Here is a 25,372-nt window from a genome sequence, read left to right as displayed (position 1 = left end):
ACAAATATGAAATGCTACATAAATTGTGTAAATTACTTAATCTCCACTAATTCTATCTATCTATCTATCTATCTATCTATCTATATATCTATCTATCTATCTATCTCACATCTCCTAGCAGACAAAATACACTCAGTCAAATACATCTGTACAGCTTTAAGAAAATGAATATTATGATTGTGTTTCTGAGGTTCATAAAGTACCTTATCATTGCTGCTCCGTCACAGAACTCAATTCTCACTTTAACACTGATTCTGAGCAGTGGACTATGAAACAACAAAAACTGTTATTAATTTATACTCCGAACTGGACTTCATCTGAGGATATCAAATGGACTGAGAAGGGCAGCAAAGTGCCTTTAACGTTGCAGGAGAATAATCCAGAAGACGGCGGTAAAGCAACACTCTTGGTCACCGTTAACCCTCAAAGAAGAAGACCACGAAGCCCTTGACCATTTATGTTAATGCATCAATGCGCCTTTGACGCGTCTGTTTTGCTGCAGCTCACATGAGTTGAGGAACTCGACGGGAACATAAGAAAGTTTTGAAGACTTGTATGTAATAAACATCACATTAAGGTACGTTCATTTTTCTGCTTCTGATACAGTTCATAATATTGTAGTTTTCCTCTTTCGTTTGTTAAATGCGATCTTTAACACATTTAGTGATTTGTGTCGCTTGTATAGTTTATCTTTAGGATTATAATGATCTCGAGCTCTAGATTCTGCTTTTAGTTTAGGTTTATTTACGGATTATTTACAGTCGGAAATAAATAGTAATGGAGGAAATACAGATTTAAACATCTGTAGATCAGCTTCACTGAGAGTTTGATCCTGAATTACAAAATGTATTTCTGCTGTAAAAACTCTTTAAAGTGTTTTGTTTGATTGATGACGTTGAAAATAAAATAAAAGTAAAAGACTTACGATAAAATTTTTGCATAAGTGAGCAGAAAGTAACTTTTTCTAATATTAAATGTCGCTCAGTGTCCAGTTATGATTAGGGGTGCACAATTGGCAGATGAATAATGCGCATCTAGTCAGTATAAAGCCCGTTATCTAATCAGCGGTAAAACCATCAGGTGCGTGATAGGGCTTTTGAAATGGCTGAAAAACTAAATTCGAATTGTGTACTTATATATTATAAAACTTTGAATTAAATTCGAATTTAAAATGCATAATTTCAGTTAGGGTGAAGAAAAGCTTTTGGCTTCTCTCCTGAGGCCACAATTAAGGGCTTATCGAGCAAATTACTAATGATGTTTATTCAAACCATTAGAAACATGACTTTGAAGTAAATAATATTTAAAATAATGTATATAAACAAACTATAATTAAGTTGCTTAACTATAAACAAAACAGCATCATGTATGCATGCATAGTTTAATACAAAGGGGGTGAATCACACTGAGTAAATTTTTCATTTAAACACATGAGAGGCAGTGGGATGGGTAACCCACCATACATTCTTGAGATATTTTAAAAAGTTGAACATATTAATTTTACATGGTTTTCTAAACATGCGGCTCTCTTGTGCAAGACACGAGTGCAATGGTGATAGAAGATATCCCTCTAGAAAATGCACAAAATGTGCATTCTGTGTGATCGGCTTGGTTTCAGTTTTGATGTAAACTGATCTTCTCCACATAAGTGCTGGACGGTATACAGGTTCATACCAAAAACCGGTGTATATTTTCTTTACTATATGATTTGTTATATACCACCATACCAATGTATTTAATTACTCAATGTTCGGAACAAATGTTATGCTGCGCCGTGGCTGCCCGACACTGTTTCAGACGGACCCTTTACAATGTTGCACTTCTAAGACTGTGAGGCGTGGTGAGGGTAAACACAGTAGTTCTCTGGTGTTACGTTATAATGCCTGTTTCACACATACTCCGTCTGCAGTGCATATTGCGTTTTTTTTTACGCACCCATGTTAAAGGATTCCAGCGTTCACACTGCACGAGGTTGGGGTCAGTCAGTGCATTCCTGCAGCAGTGCAGGTATTGTTTACGTATCGAGTCTATTTTTGCTGTGCTGCAGGCGCTGAATTAAAGTACTAGTGCATTGTTCGCGGGAAAAATTAACACTGATTGACATGGAAATGCAGTCATTTCACAATAAATGTTTACTAATTAAAGCCGTTTCACACGCAGCACATGGGTTTTTGGTAGTGATCTACGATCATGATTTTTCATGGCCGATTCCGATACCAATTTTTTTTACAAGCAAACTGGCCGATTCCGAATCAGATTTCAGATTTTTTTTTTATTATCTTTAAGCAACAAACAAGAAAGAAGGAAAGTGTGCATAAACAAGATTGTTTTTTTTTTGGTATTTAATAGGACAAACTGGCTTTTGGCTATTGAAAACAATAACTGTAACCATCCGGGGAATTGGGTTGAAACTACATAGAACTGGCCTTAAATTAAAAGATTTACTGTAATCATGTGAAATTAAAGGCAATAACTGTATAGTTCTACAATCCAAACAACAAAATCAACACACATTCAATAAGATGTTTCTTAATCAATATTCAGTATTTGTTTTAGTTTTTAAATTAGCTTTAAACAAAAAAAAAAAAGGTTTTTACCAGTGAGACTAAATAAAAGAATGCTATATAAATACATTATTCCAAATGTTAAAATCAAATGATGTTGGTGCGAATAAAACAAAGATGCAAAAAGTATTTCATTCATCCAATAAAAACCAAAATTAGGGTAATGATTCACATCTATATTTTTTTACTTGAGCCAATGAAAAATAAATAATTTATTGTCCCAAGTAAAAAAATATAGATGTGAATCATTACCCTAAAAAAATTTATTGGATGAATGAAACACTTTTTTTTAGTTTGCTACGGCAGGTGATTTTTAAATCAAATTAAGTCTATGTAACTTCAAGGTAAAAGAAAAATAATCATCCTAATGCAGAACTAACGTTTACTTCTGGCTTTTCAAACGTGTATGCAAGTTCTACTTTACAAAAAAAAAAAAAAAAAACATTTCAGTTTTGTCACAGTTTAGTCCATTTAGTTTGTCATCCAACACATGAGAAGTTGATCTGAACATCTTTTCACGGTCTACTCGTGTTCAGGGCGTGGACTGGTACAGCTTTAGGGTGCTTTCACACTTGGTTCACTTGCCTGGTCCGAACCCAAGTTCAGTTGCTCCCCCCCTCCCCCTGCTGGCCTGTGTTCATATTATAATATTTGAGTCCGGACCGCGGTTCGCTTGCGTCATCAAGCCAGCAGCTGTTTACCCCATTGCTTGGTAATGACAGCAAATGCATGGCAAATGCATAACATTACTCTCTGCACTTTTATGTATTACGTTTTTGAACTGTTTGTTTTGTTTATAAAGCTACGGTAAATAACGGCACTTGCGTCTGTCTTATGAATGTACTGAAAATGCTCTAAAGAACATTGAAGGCGAACATAAATGAGATGTACAGCTCTCTGCTTGCGTCAGTCACGCTCATCAGGAAAGTGAGTGAAACACACACAAACACACATTTTCATCAAATAATTTGTCATTAAAAGCTTACCGCAGACCACCGTTTTTAAGCGAACTCGGGTATGGTTCGCGGGTGTGCATCAGAGTACGGAAGACAGCATTCACATCATCCAAACGAACCAAACTCTGACATCAATCGAACACGGGTGCTCACCAAAAGTGCTTGTGTGAAAGTACCCTTAGTGCATGCAGAAAAGGGGCTCTTATTTGTGCGCCAGTACACCAACAGCTGATCGCTTCCTGCTATCTGTGCCTCAGACATGAAGCTCTGCATTTCCAGTGCTGAACGGCTGCCCGTGTCCTGCACACAGATTTCAAAATACTTCCACACAAATGACATAGCGAACCATTACAATGTAGTCTGTGCACACGAGCGTACTTCCAGAAAAATCGGCCAAAAAAAGACCAAAAACCAGCCGATTGCGTATTTTAATAATAAAACGGTTGGTTCCGACTTATGGCCAGTCAACCGGTGCATCCCTAGTTTTTGGCTAGGTTTAAAACAAGAAAAAGTCCACTTTTAGATAAACAAAGAAAACAATATATATATTCACTTTTATGGAGGCAGAAAAACAAATTTCATTAAAGGCCATCTTTCAGTTTAATTGATTAACTTAATTTATACAGAATCTTGAATGAAAATGTTAATTTAAAAAGACACACATAAGAATACATATGTTTTACAACACCCACGGGCAGAAATTAAGAAAAAAAATGTACCTATTCTAAGCTACGCTCCAAAAAAAACACCTTTTCCCAGAGAACGCGTCATGTGACACAACGACAGGCAAACATAGACACTGCCGCCCTGGTTCTCAGTGTGGGGTCTGAGAGGTGGTAACAGAAAAGAGAGTTTGTCGTTAGCGTTATTATAGTAGGTTTTTGTAACCATGACTATTTACATGAACAGCATATTCCCGTCCTAACCGGAACACTAACTGCTTTCATACACGTACTCCGCAGTACATGCAAGCTCATTTACATAATGTCCGTCGGAAATACTAAGAAGGGAGTAGTATAACAGCCGGCTAAGTTCGAAATTCCAGCATTCATTTAAAATCTGGGATCTAAATTAATTATTTTAAGACACATGTTGCTGGCATAGATGATGACAATCTACATGGATGCTTGAAAAACAACAAAGTCAACAGCAATATTGCTAAATATGATTTATTAAAGATACTGCAATGTGATAAAAATGGAGACAATGTTAGCCACAATTAGCTACAGCCTGATGTCACTCCACCAATTCTCCTCACACGACAACTCTATCTCTCTCCTCTGTCCATTTACCCTTCCCCTTAACTCTTCCTGACCCCCCTCTCGCCTAGGCGGCTCATAATTATATGGCAATGGCCCATCGTAAGAGTTGACACTAACCCCAACTGCAACCTCTTCACTGTCTGACTCCGTTACGAAGAGATGATGTTTACCGTCACTTCTGGTTGCGTCACTTCCGATCAGAGCGTTTTTGACAGCGGAAGTAATTTTACTCACAATTTCTTTTAAAAACTTTTTTAATGCACATTTAAGATTAATTTCTTAACGCAATTCAAGTTCCTACACTATTTATCTACACGTCTGTTCACAGGGATCTTCAACTTGAAAGATGGGCATGAAGACCTGTGGGATTGCTTGTGATAAAGATTTAAATGCAAAAGGCACGAGACTGTTTCTGTCTGTGGTGTTTTAATTTGAAGTATTTTAACAAGAAAAGTAGGCTAATTATTGTGTTTAAATGTTTAGCCGATTGCTTGAGCAGCTTATTATACAAACCTAGAAGAAAAATGCATGAATAATGCGTTGTTTATATTTGAGTTTAAACTAATGTCTATAACTATGAAAGATTGTTCCTGTTCTGTGATAAAAGACTTTTTACAATGCTGAAAAAAAAATATGTATTTTTTTTTTTTACATGATGATAAGTCAAAACAATGAACAAATGTTGTGTTTGTGGACTAAACAGCCGCGGATCAGTAGCGGACTTCAAACGCGTCCTGTGTGAAAGCACAATGAGTCCGTGCTGTGGACTGCATATACTGAAGACGGAGTATGTGTGAAACAGGCGTTACAGGGAAGATGGATGCTGTAGATCTAGAACATGACACAGAAGAACTTGTGCCAAAAAGAGGAGCCTGGTCTGTTGTTTGAAGGGTTTTTGGTTTCCAAAAAAACCAACGTCGACCAATCAACCATTTTATGCAAGTGCTTGGAAGATCAACTAGCAGAAAATGCATTGTACACCTGATTATGCATGAAAAAAAATGTCATAAACCGGGAAACTGGCATAATTTAGAAAAAAAAACGTTATAGAAATTTTTGTTCAAACCGCCCAGCACTAATATACATTTATGTTCTCTTTTTTTTCCACAATATTTTGAAAGCACATCGCTGCAGCACTGCATCTAGTGGCTTCAACTGGATAGGCTAACAAAAAAATTATAATGCAATGACATTTACATTGTCATCGCATCTCGTGCGCCACTGATAAAGGCCAAAATATACTTCGTCCACGCACCGTCTGCATCATGTCATTTTCGTCATCAAGACGGCTCGTGGACAGCCGTGTCCCCTGCCCATGTGCAGCCAATTTTTGAGACCGCGTAGATGGTGCATGTACAACAGTGCACGCACGAGGTGAATGATGAGAGAGAAGTGGTACTGCGTGTCGAGCTCATCCGCCTTTTCAAAGCAACCTCCTAACGTTCACACCTAACATTCAAATGCAGCATTTTTGTATTCGAATGTGGATTTTTATTTTAAATTCAAATATTATTTTTTTTGACAGCCCAAGTGCGTGATTTCACATAGAGCAGCTGTTAATTCACGGAGCAGTTGATAACTGACAAGCTGCGCAAATCCAAGCTGATAATGATCATGGATTTACGCAGCTTGTCAGTTAACGACGGCTCTGTGTAGTAACAGCTGCTCTATGTGAAATCACGCACCTGATGGAACTTACTGCTGATTAGAGAACCGGTGTCCTGACATTTTATCCTACCCGTCAGATATTCCTACCCGGGTTTACTGGGCATGCGCACATCAATATTGCTTCCTTTTTCTCATGATAAACAACGATATTTAATGTATCTGCATTACTGTAAGGGTAGGTTTAGTGTTGGGGTAGGTGTAGACTTTAATAAAAATGCAATCTAATTGGTAGAAAATAATCTTTTTTGTTGGTTTTCTGTAGCTGAATCCCTTCTAGCTACAACTGCGAATATAACACATAATTACTGTATTTGCAGTACTTTAAGGGTAGGATTATGTGGTATGTGTAGATGTTAATGAAACATTAACTTTACAGTAGCATTTTTCGTTGTCGAATTGTACTACCCCCTGTTTTAGTGGGAGGTAGGAAAATCTGACAGTCTAGGACAAATCGACAGAACAACCGCTTTACTGACGAGATGCACATTAATTATCAGACAATATATATATAGTTCACCCCTAGTTATAATACTGTGTGATATCTCAAGAATTAAAATCGCTTAAACTTGTTGTCAGCACCGACACGTGACTTTTATTAATATATACTGAATTGCCACATTATATTTCTCAGCAACGAGAAATCAATATTTTTTAAGCATCTAAACTCAGCGTCGTTGTTTGTAGAGAGAGACCGACGCAGACAATTTACACATCTCTTACTCTCTCTCTCTCTCTCTCAAAATGGGCATATTTGAAAAAATGTCATTGCATCACTGGATATAGCTGTTGGTCATTTAACATTTCTATCATAAAACGTATAGTTAAAAGTTGTTCCTTGCGCAACCATAGACTAGCGCAAGCTTATTCTCACACTTTAATAGTATTTATAGCAATAGGCTGTGACTATGAGAAGATATTACCTCAAAAATGCTCTTGTGCCAACAATTATCCCTCTGTGTGTTAGCACTCGTGCTGTTTTGCCGACAGTATTGACGACAAAATAGACTATGTTTGACAGGTGCAATATTTGAAAATTGATAATTATTTATTTATTTTTTAAATTACATTTATATCTGAATTTATGTCAACCTATAGACTTTCAAATATCAAAATGTCATAAATTAATATGTATTTGTGTACAAAATGACATAAATGTATTTTCCTATTATATTTTGCTCTGCAAACTCTAACCTGTTAACATGTGTGCCGAATTAAAAACGGACACGCCACACAGCTGAGACGCTCGCGCCACGCATCCAGTGTGTCGCCGGCCTTACTAACGAACAACTGCAATAGATCTGCAGTATTACTGCAATACAGCTGAAGTAAGACTACAGTTATACTGCAATAAACCTGCAGTAGTACTGTAATATATAATACAATTGAAGTACAATTCAATAACTGAAATGCAGTAGTAATAAAATGACACTAAAATGCAACCAGAATATTCAAAATAAGTTTTATTTGCACACAACTGCAATATGATGAATCAAGGATACAAAACAACAGTGAATGCCTCAAACAACAGTGCAACAATGATTTTACTTTTCACTAGTGGTGGGCATAGATTATTATTTTTTAATCTAGATTAATCTCACTGTAATCTGGGAATTAGTCTAGATTAAAATGGCTCATTTGAATTCTTCCAAAGGCATTCAGAATATGAATGATACCCAAATAAAATAATGACTAAAAGTAAGTCTTTTAGAATGGGTTTATCAAGCTAGGTGGTGCATTAGACCAGGGGCTCATCTCTTGTTTCCAAAATGCATCACAAAGTGCTTGAGAAAGCTGTAAACTAATTCCACATTGCACACGGTGCAGACAACCTTATGCCTGTTTCACACATACTCCGTCTGCAGTGCGTATGTGTTGCATATTTTTTTTACGCACCCATGTTAATGGATTCCAGTTGCGTTCCAGGAGTGGTGCGTCTGCAGCAGTTCAGCGATTGTTCACGTACCGAGTAGCGGACTGCAAACGTGTCCTGTGTGAAAGCACAATGAGTATGAGTCCATGCTGCCTCAGCACCACATACGTAATGCACACGGACTGCATACGCACTGATGACTGATTATGTATGAAACAGGCGTGAGTCTTGTCGAGGTTTCCATTGTGAAGCTTCTTTAAAAAAAAATCCCTGAAGCAAACCCGGCATCTTAGCTGCATCCATGTTAGCACGTCACGTTTGATGTTGTATTTTCGCAGTAGGCATATAAACAGGTGCGAAGACTCATTCTATCCCCCTACAGATTCGGCTAGGTATACATCCGCGCTAAAAAAAGTGAAAGTCATCATAGCTTGCTTAGTATAGACCCAGCTCCCAACACATCTTTGAGAATAGATTAACGGTGATATTTTTTAATCGCCCAATAAGAGTCTCACGTTAACGGTTTTAATTGAATCATTCATTCAAGAGCAATTCAAAATGGTGGATTGTCCATTAACTAAACAAATAATTATAAATAATACACTGAATCAATTTTTTTTAAAGTGACTGAATGACTGAGTGAATATTTTGTTAATATTTTGAAATAAACAAGAACATGTTATCTTGTAGTTGCCTGAATGTATTTAAGCGAGATCACTATTAATATGATCACTATTTAAAATAAATAAAGTAAACACAACTGATTGTCAGTTTATCCAGAATTATGCGGCTCAAATTCATCTGTGTTTTGTACCTAAGTGTGAGACGCTGCTATTGCTAATATTAGCTGAATCTGGTGCGCTGTCGCAGGACTCGTGGCTGGGAGAGTTACACACGGTGCGTTCCTTCAGATTAATGCCATGTTGAAGCAAATGTTTCATCATATTAGTAGTACTTCCTCCTTTGCACAAAATATCTTTGCAACATGTATTGTATTTGGTAATGATATCATCTTCTTTTTTCACAAAGTTTAACCAAACTTTTGAACGTTTGCTGCTGTCAGTCAGTGTCGATTGTAATGAACTGCGCATGTGCGTAAAGTGACAAGGTCCTTGTCGCAGGTCCTGGATGATAGATACACCTGTTAAATGCACACTGCCATTTGTAGTGCGAGAATGACTGAAAAAGTCAGGAATCGATAAATGGAATTGAAATGCGCACATTTTATTGAATACATGCAGACGGTTGGTCTGGGAATGCCCCTTCACATGATGTGACTTTAGCCCGTGGGGGAAAACATTGCCTTAGCGCCAATTGAAATACAGGGGACAATCATTCCGAAGAGTTGCTGTGTCGTTTTCTGTACAGCCAATAATCTAACAAATTATGATTTGAAGTTCTGCATCCTTCCTAATAAACATACAGAACCGGAAAGGAGGACAAAATGGCTATGAGCAATAAATTGTGAGGATGATCAAGGGAAGTTGTGGAATCCAAGACTAAGTATGTGTATGTGTGCAGTTGGCATTTAATCACAGGCAGGCTACGTTAACATTGTGTTCATTATTAATGTTATCAAAACTGTGTATGGTTTTTTCAGAAAGTGGCATACATATAAAATTAGCATTATCCCTGAAGCAAAATTATGTAACGTTAGCCTAGTGTCGAACATAAACTCATGAAATGCGTCTGCTAAGAGGTGTAGTCTACGTGATACCAATAGAAAAGACCCTGGATTTCCGTATACCCATTTAAAAAAGCATGAGGACACGTAACAACTTGGTTTTGTGTCTGAACTTTGGAACTTGATGTATAAAGCAGAACGTCACGGAATTTGGCTATTTTGGAATTTGAATGACTACAGTTGTTCAACGAGTCTCTGGGAATGAGCGCTCAATATGTGCATTTTTGTCATACAAATACACATGATGTTCGCTGTGTTTTCCCCCACGCCAACTCCACCCTCGCCACGACAGATGATGCCCCCAACTAGATGACTAGATGCCGAGTGTATGTATACCCAGTTCTTTGATAATTGAAACCGGTTCTAAAATGGAACCAGTTCTCGATACCCTACCGACGTTCCCTCCAGAATTTCACATATAAACATACATTTTTCGTGATGATGTCATGTACAGTTTTGGGTGTTTCATTTTTAATTTTATGAAAGCTTGAGTTGTAGTAAATTATTTGTATTGCATACAGATGATGGCGGTGTTGAAGCTCTTTTGTCTGGCGTTAAATGGTTGACCACTGTGTGTTTGTCCTATCGTAAAGTACGATGAATTGTACTACATGATGGTAATAATGTGATTACATATCTATACTGCACTTCAGTAATGCAATTAAAAGAGAAAAACTCCATGTCTTTATTTCTGTTTACTTTCAAATATGACTTAAGCTGGATTAAGTTAATCAAAAATCTCTGATACATGGTACTGTAGATCCTTAATCAGAGTATTGTCTCAGTAGTGTTAAAATCGGATGATTGTTGTCCATGTAAAGGTAGTCAATGTCTTTGAACACTCCAGGTAAAAGAAGTTAAAAGGTTGGTTCCCCCAAATCTGTCATAAATTACTCACCATCATGTCGTTCCAAACCTGCAAGTCTTTCAGTCATCTTCAGAACACAAATTAAGATCTTTATAATGAAATCTCTGTTTGTCACTGATAGTCCATACCACTACCCCTTGCACAATAACATGCATTTCTAGAAAAAAAAGCATAGATACAATCATGTTTAAATACTGTAGAGAGTGCTCCACAATTATTTGCCCTCTTTATCATTTTGGTTTTTCATTCAGAATTATAACTTATAAGTAAAAAAAAATAATAATAATAATAATTGAAAAATATATATCCTCCACAGTCATTGTGCCGCCTTCATTTAATACTTTGTAACCTATAACCCCCTTCACACAAAAGGGCTAATCCCTGGCTAGGTGTGCGTTACATGATTTTAATGCATGAGGTGGAGGAAAAGAACCACCTAACCTAAAACTGGTTGACTCCGTTGAAGTCAGTTAAAATTATATATTACACACCTGTTAAAGCTAGGTTAAAAATGTAAGTTAAAGCTTGTGTGTTTTGCACAAACGCCTTACTACAGTCGCTCCTCCATTTCTCTGGCCGCTCTGTGTCTGCGCTCGCTGCGGCTGCCTCCTCCCCCTCCCTCTCAAACATGACACCGGCTTTGAGTGTGACTGGCTGATGATTGGCTGTTCTGCCTTAAGTCCCGCCTCTCTTTAAGGGGTGTTATCGGCCAGCTCGTGCTGAGGAGGCGGGAACTTATGGTTATGGTTATTTACATCTCCCTTTTCCAGGGACTTTGAAAGAGTGTTCATGCTTTCGATGTTTTTAAAGCTTGATGTGTTTGGGAAGATGTTCTGTTATCATTTTGTTGACATGTTGATTGTTTTTGGTATTAGATTTCTTTTTTTAGACTAATGCTAATAGCTATTATTGGGATATTGTTCAGCAGCTAGCTAAATTAGGTTATGTAACGTTATGTGGCATGCAATATATAACATAACTGTGATGAAGAACGGAATTGACGAGAAGGGGGGACAAACTGCCATTGTAAAGCAGTGTATTTATGGGTTCATTGCCAGTTCAACTGATTTTGATATTTTGAGCATGTTTGTTGATTAGCTGAATACTTTTGTGGATACTTACCTGTTGTGTTTGATTGTAACGTTACCTGTTGAGGAGAAAAAAGTGAGAAATTATGACATTGTTTGCATACATGTTGAAGAATCACTGTAAATCCTGACAAGTTAACTTAACTCAAACCGTTTGAGTAAACCGATTGCCTTGACTGTAAAACTCAAAAAGTAAACTTAACTCAAACCATTTGAGGAAACTGATTGCCTTAAACCGTTTAAGTTGAAAAAACTAACAGTTATGAGTACTCTGAACTTAATTCAGTTGAGTTCACTGAAAGAAGATTTACATTGCAATGAATTGATTAACTAAGTGCTGATTGTGAATTAGTGATGAACAGCTGCTGTTAACAAACAGAATCACTGTAGAAAAGAGAAACACAAGAACTACTACAACTGACTTCAGACACAGACTTAGATGAAATCAACTGAAATAAAATACATGAAATCTCTCAAGATCTGATTAAACAACCTCACAAACAGCATCAGCAGCTCCACTTATTAATAACCAGCCTGACTTTATTTCTGTCAGACGTCTACAGAAGATCTTATTGAGAATGAACTAAGGTTTAGATGTTGATTTATTGTTTCATTTGAAGTAACCATGTTAGAGATCAGTGTTTGTATTAGTTGGGCTCTTGACCCTTGATTTCTGTCTTAGTCTTTTCTCTGGCTGTTATAACCGTGTGTTTCTAAAACACATTTGTTGTAACTCGAAAGCCCAGAAGAAATGCCATCAAGTGTTAACCTGTACCTAGGTGTAGGTTGTTATTAGTGCTGTCAATCGATTAAAAAAAATTAACTAATTAATCGCAATTTTTTTTTAAATTAATCGCGATTAATCGCAATTAAAAGACTGAAACTTTTTGGATATGTAAATGTAAAATGTAAATAATTAATGTAAACTCAAGACAAAGAAACTATTTAAATTCAAAATATGATTGTTTATTGGAATTTTTGTTTAACTTGTAACACAGATTTTCTCATGTAAACAACATACCTGCAATAAACCATCAATATCCTCCAAATTAACTGTTGGCTTGAAAGCCAATATTTATTACAGAAATAAAAACACAGGCATGTAAGTGCCATTTGAATTTCAAAACAATCAATGCCAATAAAGAACAAAAATGATTTCCATGTTGAATTCTAAGTGGACTGCAAAAAAATTCCAAAGTATAGTCATTGCCAGTGCTTTTAGTGGGCCGGTACGCACCGGTACTCAGTACTGCCACTTCCAAATATAGCTCTTGAGCGTACCTCTCACCTCTCTACCGTTACGCTCATTTGGACATCTGTTATAATAGAGGTTTTAATCTTTTACCTGCACCGCCGATTTTCAGAGCGCCCTTCACAATGCAAGCTTCCTAATTCATCCCACCCAGAGCAGAAACTACATTACCCATTCACCCTTAAGTTATACAAGTGAATAGCGCATGTGTCGCTTTTCCCACTGTTAAGTGTCAACAACTCAACGTGGCCGGAGAAGGTGTGTGAAACTCGTTGTGAGTGTACACCACACTCGGTTCGGTTAAAAATCAAATACAGTTAACAACAACAACACATAATATGTTTTCTTGGCTTTCTCTGAATACTGCAAGAACAAGACCAGAATCAGATGATTTGCTGACTGACACCTCACCAAATTTGAATCCTATCACTGCAGGTCAGACTCAAGCTAATGAAGTAATGCAGCTCTTTCAGGAAGGGTGACCAGACGCCCCGAAAAATTCGGGACAGTCCCGAAATCTAAACTGTTGTCCCGACTCCCGAATCTGGCCCTAATTGTCCCGAAAATTATACTAAAGCAAAATCTTGAGTATTTATTGTCTGATAAACATTAAAAACTGTCTGCGGAGGTTGAGTCGTCCTGCAGCCCCCGCTGGCTGTTCATTGGCTGCAGCATCTTTTTTCTAAGTTCTAAAAAAATACCGTAGACGGCAAGGCACAAATTTAGATATTCATTTATCTAATTAATCTATAGCCTATGCACAAAGACAATATGATCTTTTTGTCCCCTTTTTGTTTTAAAGCTTGATGAAGAGAGAGAGCGCAAGTTGCTGCAGCTACGAGGAGGACAGTGATGCACGCGTACAGGAGTGATTGACAGTTCGCGGCACTGTGTACAAAAAATACTCCGCTACACAATTATTTCGTTATTTTAGTTTAAGCTTATTAACGTTAGCGTTACATAAAGGTCTGATTTACGCACTGTTACAACAGTCATTGTTTTTTTGTTTTTTTTTAAACAATGACATTTGAGTTCATGATTTTAATGTTGCTGTTTCTTGTGGCAGACTGAAGAGTAATCCGGCAGAGTTTTATACTGAAACTTTCCGTCTAAAAGTCCTTCCTTGGTCTTATCCATATTTCTTTGCACATTGAACACACATAGGCCACAACCGGAAATAAAAAAACTGCAACCGCGTTAATTGCGTAATTTCTTTTTTACGCGTTAAATATTTCAAATTAATCGAATGCGTTAACGCGCTAATTTTGACAGCACTAGTTGTTATACTTTATATTGGTGATGATAATCATCAATTATTGAACTGTACAAAGGGTAAAGTGTTTCAAGGTTGTCAATCAGAGCCAGTGTTTTTACACACATGCCAGCACAAGCGCCCACACACTAGTGATGGGATTTATGGCTCTTTGAGAGGATCTGGATTTTCGCGATCCGTTCCTTTCAAAGAGCCGTTCAAAAGCCGCTCTTTTAAAATATTTAGTCAGTTTTAAGAAGCCAGTTTGGGCGCATCTCAGTTTATCCTGGAAATAATCACTGGGAGGAATGATGAGTTGAAATTTGTAGTCAAATAATTAAAACTCAGATATCACACACCAATATCTGAGTTTGAATTATTCTGAAATGTTGATTATTACCTCATTTGTCATGTGTGGACTATATTCCATAGGGTTGCACAAATCCCTCTGCTTAGACAGTGACATCACTATTTTGGATTTACCTTTAGTACAAAGTGTGTGTGTGTGTTTATAAAGCTACGTTTACTTATGTTATTCATACAATACCTACTCACAAATAAACATCTAAAACAAAGCCGGTTGCAATGAATTTCTGTGCAAAACAGCTTTTACTACTAACACTTCTGCACAAGAACATATAGATTTTTTTTTTTAACTGCAGTAAGCAGTCATGGCTCCGCTCCTACCCAATGACAGAGGCACGCAGGTTTTTATTCCACTGGAGTACTCACGTGAAGGATGCGTGCACAACTAATAACTAATATCATCCCCCTATAACTGTTCTGTCTCGTGGAGGAGATCATTTGTGTGCATCTGTGTCAAACGCGCATAGGAAAAAAGAAAGACCGAAAGAACAGCTCCCCTCCAGCCGCGACTCAGCTCCCATCGTTCATGTTTATGAGCCGTTCAAAAGAATGGGTTCGTTCCCGAACGTCACAACTCTACCACACACACACACAACAACTAAACAGAGATTCGCAGCAGCAGCAGAGATGGCGAGTCAGGAGCAATCCTATGAAAAGTTGGCATTTTCAAGGTGGACATATGCAATACTTCAAATTCATTGTGTTCAAAGGCAAGAATGTGCATGTAATGTGTACATTATGTCCAGGAGCAAAGAATTGGTTGACGTCTGTTGTAAGCAACTCTAAGGCCGGTGACACACTGGCTGCGTGGCGTGAGCGCCGCGTGTCTGAAGCGTCCCAGAAGCGTCCCAGAAGCGTGGCGGATTCTGTGTCTTCACACACCAGAAGCGTGCCTGACGCGGTGCTGGCGCGCTGCTGCTGTAGAGGAAGACCGTTGACAGATCAGGCTCTTATCTTCATGACAACAATATCAACTTTTTTTACACACCTACACCTACGCCTACTGATAAAGGACCCCGTCAAAAGTATTGACGGCGAAATAGATTGTGTTTGACAGGTGCAATATTTAAAAATCGATCATTATTTATTTATTATTTAAATTACATTTATATCTGAATTTGTCAACCTAAGACTTTCAAATATCAAAATATCATGAATTCATTTGTAGCCTATTTGTGTACAAAATGACATAAAAACACATTTTCCTATTATATTTTGCCTGGAAAAGCTTCCAACATGCGCGCGTGTCGCGGTAAAAATAGGCGTCGGTTCTATTTCTAGCAAGCAAGCGTTTTCCAAGCGGTCTGTATGCTCTAACCGGTTAACATGGGAGCCGAATTAAAAGCCGACACGCCACGCGGCTGAGACGCTTGCGTCACGCATCCAGTGTGTCACCGGCCTAATTTAAGCATCTCAAAACGACACATGCATCTACAAAGCTAGTGGCCAAAAACACTTTTCTTACAAAGATAATACTTGAAGTGCAGGATAAAACTCTTGCTGTCTGTTGACGTGCAATAAATATCGAAAGTTATGTGCGAACACCTGTCTGTTCTACTCATTTCAATCTACTTGTTAAAACTGCTCAAAAATACAAATTCTTTGACATATGCCGTGTTCACACCGAAATTACCCGGAAAATTTTTACCAGGAACTTTTTTTCCCAGGAACTTTTTTCCCCCCAGACCTGTTGCTTTATGTGTTTCCACCGCGGTGTAAAGTACCGGGAAGATTAGGCAAATGACTGGTGACGTAGGTATGCGCGCGTTTCTCAATACAAAGTACGCTGATTTAAAAAAAAAAAAAAAAAAAAGTATGCTGATTTTGGACGTGCATCATCGGTAGTTAGTTCAGACTTTGTGCATTCGACTGGGGAGTGTGATGTCCGCAACGACGCAAGTCCGGTAAATCTATAAACAGCAGCGTACTTGATAACTTCAGTCAGCTCGTCATGGCTACAGCAATTTTCCTTACTGTGTATTTACAATAAAACAAAATAGGATATCAAATACCACTGCCTCCTTTGGTTTTCATTTAAGCATAATAACAGCTGCAGAAATGTACTTAGTTCAGGGATATGTGTATATGCAGCCATTACAATGAAACAAAATATTATATAAATTTGCCTTTTAGCTGAATTATATTTTATGTTTAACCACTGAAGACACATCAGAGCCAGCGGCACATATCAGAAGGTCTAGCCGAGAAGAGGCTGCTCTCTCTGGATACATGATCACTGAGCTCCCGCTGATCGAGTGGAGCTCACCGTCTACGAGATCGGCGAAACACATTTTTAAATAGGCGCTGTCTTTATAAATAAACAACAGATTTGAGTTTTAAACAACTACATTCTCGCCTGAAATACTTTTAAAATTACATTTCATGACACAATAACAGTAATATTTGAAAATGATCTGAATAAATGGTGTTTGAACTCAACAAATGCTGCGTGAACTCAGATGGCTTTGGCTACAGCAATTTTCCCCTCAGTATATTTACAATAACACGAATAGGATATAAAATACCACAGCCTCCTTTCGTTTTCATTTAAACATAATAACAGCTGCAGACATGTACTTACTTCAGGGATATGTGTAACGTTATATACAGCCATTACAATGAAACGAAATAGATTGCCTTTTTTATTTTCATTTTAACATATAGATAAATTGAATACAGACCAAAGAAAACCTGTTTGATTTACCCCGCAGCTGAATTATATTTTATGTTTAACCACTAAAGACACATCAGAGCCAGCGGCACATATCAGAAGGTCTATCCCAGGTGAGGCTGCTTCTCGGCGGATACATGAGGACTGAGCTCCCGCTGATCGAGTGGAGCTCACCGTCTCAGAGATCGGCGAAACACATTTTTAAATAGGCGCTGTCTTTATAAATAAACAACAAATTTGAGTTTTAAACAACTACATTCTCGCCTGAAATACTTTTAAAATTAAATTTCATGACACAATAACAGTAATATTTTGAAAATGTTGATCCAAATAAATGGTGGTTGAACTCAACCAATGCTGCGTGAACTCAACCAATCAGAATGTTTAGCGCCAAAGTCCCGCCCCCGAAAGTTCCGGAACTTTGAAAAAGTACCACCTCACCAGCAGGGACTTTCTGAGGGGCATTTTTTTACCCGGAACTTTATTTAGTTCCTGGTTCCTGCGGTGGAAACACACCAAGTACCAGGCCAAAGTCCCTAGTTCCTGGGTAAAGTTCCTGCGGTGGAAACGCGGCTATAGGAACTTTTTTTTTAACAGTAACGCAAATAGTTACTTTACCTGGTAATGAGTTACTTTTATTATAGAGTAATTCAGTTACTAACTCAGTTACTTTTTGGAACAAGAAGTGAGTAACTATAACTAATCACTTTTATAACAGTGCTGTTTCGTAACGCGCGGTTATATGCACCGCAAATTTCCACGAGCACATCTGGAATGGATAAGGAAAGGCAAGTTTATTTATATAGTACATTTCGTACACAATGGTAATTCAAAGTGCTTTACATAAAAGAAAGTAAAATAATAATGAAGAAAAATAATAACAAGAATAAAACGAGCATTTAAAATGAATTAAAAAAAAAGATTTTACATTAAAAAATAAAATTAAAAAACAGTTAAAATATAGTGCAATCAGTTCGGATATTACACAGTGCTCATTCAATAAATACACAGCTAAACAGATGAGTTTTGAGTCTAGATTTAAATGTGACTAGTGTTTTAGCACATCTGATCTCTTCTGGAAGCTGATTCCAACTGCGGGCGGCATAGTAACTAAAGGAGGACTCCCCTTGTTTTGTGTGAACCCTTGGTATTTCTAACTGACTCGATCCTAGTGATCTGAGTGGTCTGTTAGGCTTATATTCAGTGAGCATATCTGAAATATATTACGGTCCTAGGTCATTGGGAGACTTAAGTACTTTAAAATCAATCCTAAATGTAACTGGAAGCCAGTGTAAGGACCTGAGGACTGGTGTGATATGCTCAGATTTTCTGGTTCTAGTCAGAATCCTGGCAGCAGCGTTCTGGATGAGCTGCAGCTGTCTAATGGTCTTTTTGGGAAGGCCGGTGAGGAGCCCATTACAATAGTCAACCCTGCTGGTGATAAAGGCATGAACAAGTTTCTCCAAGTCTTGGCTGGAAACAAAACATCTAATTCTTGCAATGTTTTTTAAATGATAGTATGCTGATTTAGTTACTGCTTTGACATGACTACTGAAAAAAAGGTATGTCTCCAGAATCACACCAAGATTCCTGACTTTATTTTTAGTTGTTTGACCCCTAGAGTCAAGGTATGCATTCACCTTGAACACTTCATCTTTGTTTCCAAATGCAATGACTTCAGTTTTTTCCTTATTTAACTGAAGATAGTTCTGGCACATCCAACTATTAATTTCATCAATGCATTGGCAGAGGGAGTCAATGGGGCTGTAGTCATTTGGAGATAAGGCTTGGTAAATCAGGGTATCATCAGCATAGCTGTGATAGGCAATTTGGTTCTTTCTCATTATTTGACTTAGTGGAAGCATATACAGGCTAAACAAGAGCGGTGCAAGAATTGACCCTTGTGGGACTCTGCATGTCATGGACGTCCACTTAGACTTATGCTCTTCTAGACTCACATAATAGCCTCTCCCTTCTAAGTATGATCTGAACCATTTGAGTACCATCCCAGAAAGCCCGACCCAGTTTTCCAGTCTCTCTAGTAGTATGTTATGATCGCCGGTGTCAAATGCAGCACTGAGATCTAGCAATACCAGCACCGATATTTTGCCAGTCACAATTTAAGCAAATATCATTGATTATCTTAATGAGCAGTGTTGGGTATAGTTACTTTGGAAAGTAGTTAGTTAGGTTACAACGTTACCATCAATTAAAAGTAATCAGTTATGATACAGCGTTACCTATTCATAAAAGTAACGCGTTAGAGTACTCATGCGTTACCAAAAATTAAAAGCAGTTAGCAGCGGCTCACACATGACAGACACAGCCCCCGGCCCCTTTAAATGCACCTAGAAGTCGTGACTCCCGACAATGAATGACGTCAGTCATCCGACTAAATTAACACTGCAGGATAACAATAACAGGAAAGACTGTCAGCAATCGGCTATTCCACATGGCGTTTTATTTATTTATTATCACAGAACATATTATTAATCAAAATTCGCACCTTACGTTACCCAGTCCGGGTAGCCTAGGCTACTGTATATTATGAGCACCACAAGATAACTCCTGATTTTTCTTTAACTTTAAATAATGCAGTTATCAAAGTACAATTATGCTTACTTGTAAACACAACCTTAAACAGGCTTGCAGATTTAAATCCATTTAGAAATGATGAACAACCAGCCAGCCAATGATCTAACAGAAATTAACAGCTGCCTGTCAAACAAAAAATGATAACAAACCGAATTAAATCCTTCATTGCCACACAGGCAAATGACAAATCGCTTATTAGCCGAACTAATTATTATTAAAGTGTCACTCACAGTCACAAGCCTAAATTCGCTTTAACACAGTCCTCTTACATTTAAGTAGTGATTAAAACGTAGCGTTAAATTTGAGGTAGAATTTTTGGCGGTCGACGGAAGCTTTTCACCAACTCAGTGTGCATTTTACCATTATGTTCTTTTCTTTTTCGTTGACAAATTGAAAATAATGTGCGTACTTCCATAAACCAAACGCTGTCCTCTCTGCCATCTTGCCGGGAGTTCGAAAAAAAAAAAACACACACACACAGGGTCAGGCGCAGGGCACAGACGCTTCACAGCCATTGACTTTACGATCACAGAGCTTCGGCTCCGCTGATACATCCACAGGTGGCACAGTAGACCTAGGCCTACTGTCTGACAAAAAGCAGGCTGCAGTCTGAATTTTCCTTTCCTTAAAATAACGGATTACTTTTTTTTAAAAATAACGAAGTTACTGATTACTTACGCACGAAACTAACGCGTTAAGTTACACACAAATTTTGAATGAATTAATCAAAAATAGGTCATTGCACTTACATCAAATCACAATATGGACTAATATCTGTAAATATTAAGCCGGAACGGTCTATTTAAATATGAATCCTGCATGTTTTGTGTGTCTGTGTTAATGAATGGCGCAGAGGCACGAGTTCCTTTATCACACACTCTGAAGCGCGCGTGATGCTCCGGTGATTTCAGCGTCTGCTGTCTCACTAAATAAGAACGTGAACATATGAACAACATCTCCAGAACTGCTCTGATAGTCACTTCATGAGCATTTGACCGTTTGATCAGAGTAAAACTAGCATCACATCACATGCACAGAACTGTACGTCAACCCGTCAAAATAAAAGTCCGTTTTTTTAAGGTTTAATAACACATTTCTTCCATGTTTTATTTTTAATAGTAAATCCCCTTTGTTTACTAAAAAGTTAAGCTAAGTAAAGTTAATTTTTTATAATTAAAAGATAAATTAAATTAATGTTTTATGTGTTTAATGTGCATTTCAGAAAATGCTTTATTTTAAACCCCAACTGAATGGCCCTTAAATTCACTTAATTCATCAACTTTATTGTCATTGTTCACAGTACAAGTACAGACAGAAACAATGGGTAATAATTAAATGTTTATTTTTTTATGTGTGCATTTTATGCATTTAAAAAGTAAAAATATTTTTTTTCTAAAAAAGGAAACTTAGTTGTTCAATTTAAGAGACCCAGGAGTCTTATTTTCCCTTGCATAATTAATATAGCACTTTAATAAAAAACACATTTTATCTGATTACTCGATTAATCGATAGAATTTTCGGTAGAATACTCGATTACTAAAATATTCGATAGCTACAGCCGTAGGTGGGATGTAATATGGCTGATGGCAACCAGTAGAACAACAGTAATACCTATTATGAATAATGCCTAAAAAAAAAAAATTTTGCAGTGGTTTAATGCAAACTGTAATTTCTGCTTTTTTCAGCAGGGTAATGATACTCATACTGTGCTGCACATTATTGACCATATTGAGCCAAAGCTTGACTTTGCAAATTTAAAATCGTAAATCAAATCGCAATTTGATATGTTCCCCATATTGCACAGCCCTAGGACTCCATTATACTGCAAATCTACAGTTGTACTTTTATACTATGTACAATTATTCTACATTGTACTGCAGTTGTACTGTAATGTACTGCAGTTATTTCTTTAAAGTTATTGTTCCAATAAGTTTGCATTCATTTAATAATTGTAATTAAAATTACAATTTACACTCAGTAAGTTAATACTGTGTACCATTTTACAATGTACTACAATACTGAGGTGCAGATAATTGGCACTATTTGTAATAAATAGGAAGTAAAAAGTTAACAGTTGTTTTATGGTGTCTCCTTTATTTATACACCTTTTACCTGTTTCTTTATTATTCTCAGGTAGGTAAGGAAAGTCGACCCTGGACAAAACTATAAGCATTTAAAAATACTTACAACTTGCTCAGTAGACTTCCCTGTGGTCAGTTCTTGCTTACGGCTCTTAAATTACTACTCTTGCAGACCATAACTTGTCATTAATAAAATACAAGTTTTATTAAAGTTAACAAAAGTTATATCAAAGTACAATAGTAAAGTTACAAAATCAAGATATAATCAGCTGGTATCAGGCGTCGAGGGATACTGTGCTTGTTCAGTATCCGTCGGTCGAGTCTCTCTCTCAGTCTTTTATACCCAGACGTCGAACGCTGGTTCTTCTGATGTCATCACCTGGAGTGCTGCCAACTCCTCTGCCGAGGCTTTCAGTTGTTTACGTCGCATTGCTTTAGCCCTTTTCCTATTCTTTTTCCTCTTAACCGTCGGTGAAATACACCTTAAATACTATATTGTCCATTTATCATAAAAACTATTTCTAATACATAAGTGTTTCTACTCTAAATCAGTAACTACATACATTTCATGCAAGTAAGCAGTTTTCTTAATGTTAGTGTAGTTACGCAATACATTTTCCATATAGTATTAATCACAGGGTTACATCTTTGTACTTAAGCAAAAGCATTATTACTACTTAGGTTACCGTACATCTGTTTATAGCAAATTAAGCATTAATCAAGACAGTATAATTGCAAAATCATCATCTCCATTAACACCCACTGCTTTGCAATTTTGCTGGCTGATTTCATCCTAACATCTTCAAGCTAAAGTACAGTTCAACATGTTTTTTAAACTTGTTATATTTTGCAAGAATCATATACACAGTGCCATCATGCATCAGTAATTTGGTTTGAAACACATCCATATAGTTTTCAACCCAAACTCGAGCATTCTTTCTTTCCCCTTGCACTCTTTTTTTTTTCCTAATTTCCAGATACAGTAGTATCAGGTGACCAAATCTTTGTGCTCTGCTTGACAATGCTAAGATAGTGTCCAAATCTTGCTCTCAACAATCGTCCTTTCGTAATTTCATGTACACAAGCCTCAATCTGACGCCCCCAGGGGTCCTCACTCAGAAACGCACGGCTCTTCCCCTCTCTCTGAAATCCTCTTCAGAAGCCAAGAGAGGGGATCTGGCATTCCAGGCATACCTTCTGGTGTGCGAGCCGCTTGTTTGATTCTTTGCACCTTGGGGCGTGAAGGCGGGCTGAGTCAGAGTTAAATCCTCCTTCTCCAGGAATTCCACGAATTTCTCTGCCTATAATAAAAAGCAGTTCATCAAGTTTGACCACTTTTACAACTTCATCTGTAAATTTATTATGCAAGCAGTGCACAAGAATCTAATCCCCCGATCTCCAATCTGTACCAGTCTTTACGTTTAAAAAGATTGTATTTTTTTTTTTTTTTCCAAATGTCTACATCAATTCCCAGTCATCAATTCATAAGATTCAACATTATATTCTGCATCAACATAGTCATTAATCCACATAATGAATGTATTCTTGTAGAAACATTCCTGGCATAAATCCCCCATTACAAAGTTCACTCTTAAATCAGTCAGAAATTGACGGCATCTCATACAATTATCTTGCCCAATAACAATCCAGTAATAAAATTTTCTTGTCAATAATTCTCCACCTGGGGCTCCCCTTAATTCCTATATGAGCATTAAAAGAATATTTTTTTTTTTTCAAATTGTGGTCCTTTGTATTTGTTCTTACTTTACTCAAAGTTACCTATCATATTAGGTTTCCATAATAAATCATGCATACATTTTCAGAACAAATAACCCACTTAAATGAAGTTCAAAAATAATAAATATAGAAAATAAAAACTTAAAAACATATGTATGTAACCCCCCTTTTTTATTTTAATTTATATTATTATTTTTATAATATCATATATCATATTCACTGTAATAAAAAGACAGTTGTTTACCAGAATTTCCAAAAGGTTGTCACCGTTTCCTGACAAAACAGCAATGCTGGTAGAATCATTCTTAAAGTTATCCATGGTATATCACTCAACTGTTCACCCTTCGTGGCACTCTGTTGAAATGCCATGTATTTCAGAAGGAAAGTCTCAGACCTTATGCACCAAAGGAGTGCTACGTCCGGTCAAGGTCTTTTGATGAATCCCTCTTTCAATGTGCACTTGTTTGTCCTCTTTATCTCTACTCCTACTAAGCCCAAACACCTGCATGATAATATTAACGACTGTAGAATAACAGATTTTTAATAAACTTCTTATCAGTCCTCCAAGGCCCTTTAGTTCTCACAAAATCAAAATCCCCATGAAAGCTCCTACTAGTAAAATAACATACAGTATCAATTATCCATTGTCTGTATCCTGCATGTTATTTAGTATATTGTAGTCTAGCTACTGTCCAATACAATGGGTACGGGGTCATACATTTCCCTTTATCTTCTTCAGCATAATTCTCTCTATTATCCATATATATGGGCTTATACGAATAGACTTCTTAAGCCAACATCCCATTAATTCCTTAATTAATACCCAATCTTCTAAAATAACTATCTAAAGGCATATTTAAATAAGCCTTGTCTTCCTGTAAAGTAATAAACAGTCCAATAAGCTTCTGTCAATGGTCAAAACCTTTTTGACATCTAGAATGCCACTGATATTAACTGACATTTTATAATTAGGTTTTGATATAGTCATAACATTATGGTATTCTGGGATTTCCTTAGAAATAGCCCAAAGTATTCTGCTATCCTTTACCTGAAATCTCATCCAAACTACAGGAAAAGGATAGTAAGTGCTTAGCCAGGTATTTTTATATTTAATATTTTAATTTTTATCTTTTATACTCATTACATCATGATAGTCTCTGTTTTTTTTTTTTTTTTTTTTTTTTTTTTTTGAGCTTTAATGCTTTTCACAGTAATGCTCTCCAAAATATTAGTTCCTGTATCACCAAATAACTAAAAATAAATAATACAAATTAATTGTATTATCATTTGATCCCTTTCAGTTCATTTTCAGTAAGCACATTTTCCCACAAGTTCTCAATCCTTTGGAATATACACTAATTCATTCAGTAGTTTCACCTAACCAATATTAATGTATAATAATATATTAATATTAACCTATGTCAATATATAAACCAATTTATCCATGCAAATGGATCC

General features: G+C 36.9%; 1 protein-coding gene and 1 long non-coding RNA gene across 12 annotated transcripts in view; one reads left to right on the top strand and one right to left on the bottom strand.

Annotated features, from left to right (window-relative positions):
• The first annotated feature begins 430 nt into the window (after nt 1-430).
• Nucleotides 431-25,372, top strand: part of LOC127969021 (NACHT, LRR and PYD domains-containing protein 3) — a 95,245-nt gene continuing 70,303 nt past the window's right edge. For all 11 annotated transcript variants that reach the window (XM_052570667.1, XM_052570660.1, XM_052570652.1 and 8 more), the window contains exon 1: nt 431-577. The gene's annotated coding sequence lies outside the window, so the exon portion shown is untranslated. The remainder of the gene's footprint in view (nt 578-25,372) is intronic.
• On the bottom strand, nt 22,358-24,988 carry LOC127970141 (uncharacterized). The gene is made up of 2 exons (XR_008156535.1): nt 24,159-24,988; nt 22,358-23,478 (listed from the first exon to the last, which is right to left on the bottom strand). It is a non-coding gene; the product is annotated as an uncharacterized LOC127970141 (long non-coding RNA).

This window comes from Carassius gibelio, chromosome A4 (assembly GCF_023724105.1).
Source record: "Carassius gibelio isolate Cgi1373 ecotype wild population from Czech Republic chromosome A4, carGib1.2-hapl.c, whole genome shotgun sequence".
Classification (NCBI taxonomy): Eukaryota; Metazoa; Chordata; class Actinopteri; order Cypriniformes; family Cyprinidae; genus Carassius; species Carassius gibelio.
This window is presented reverse-complemented; position numbering and strand designations above follow the sequence as displayed.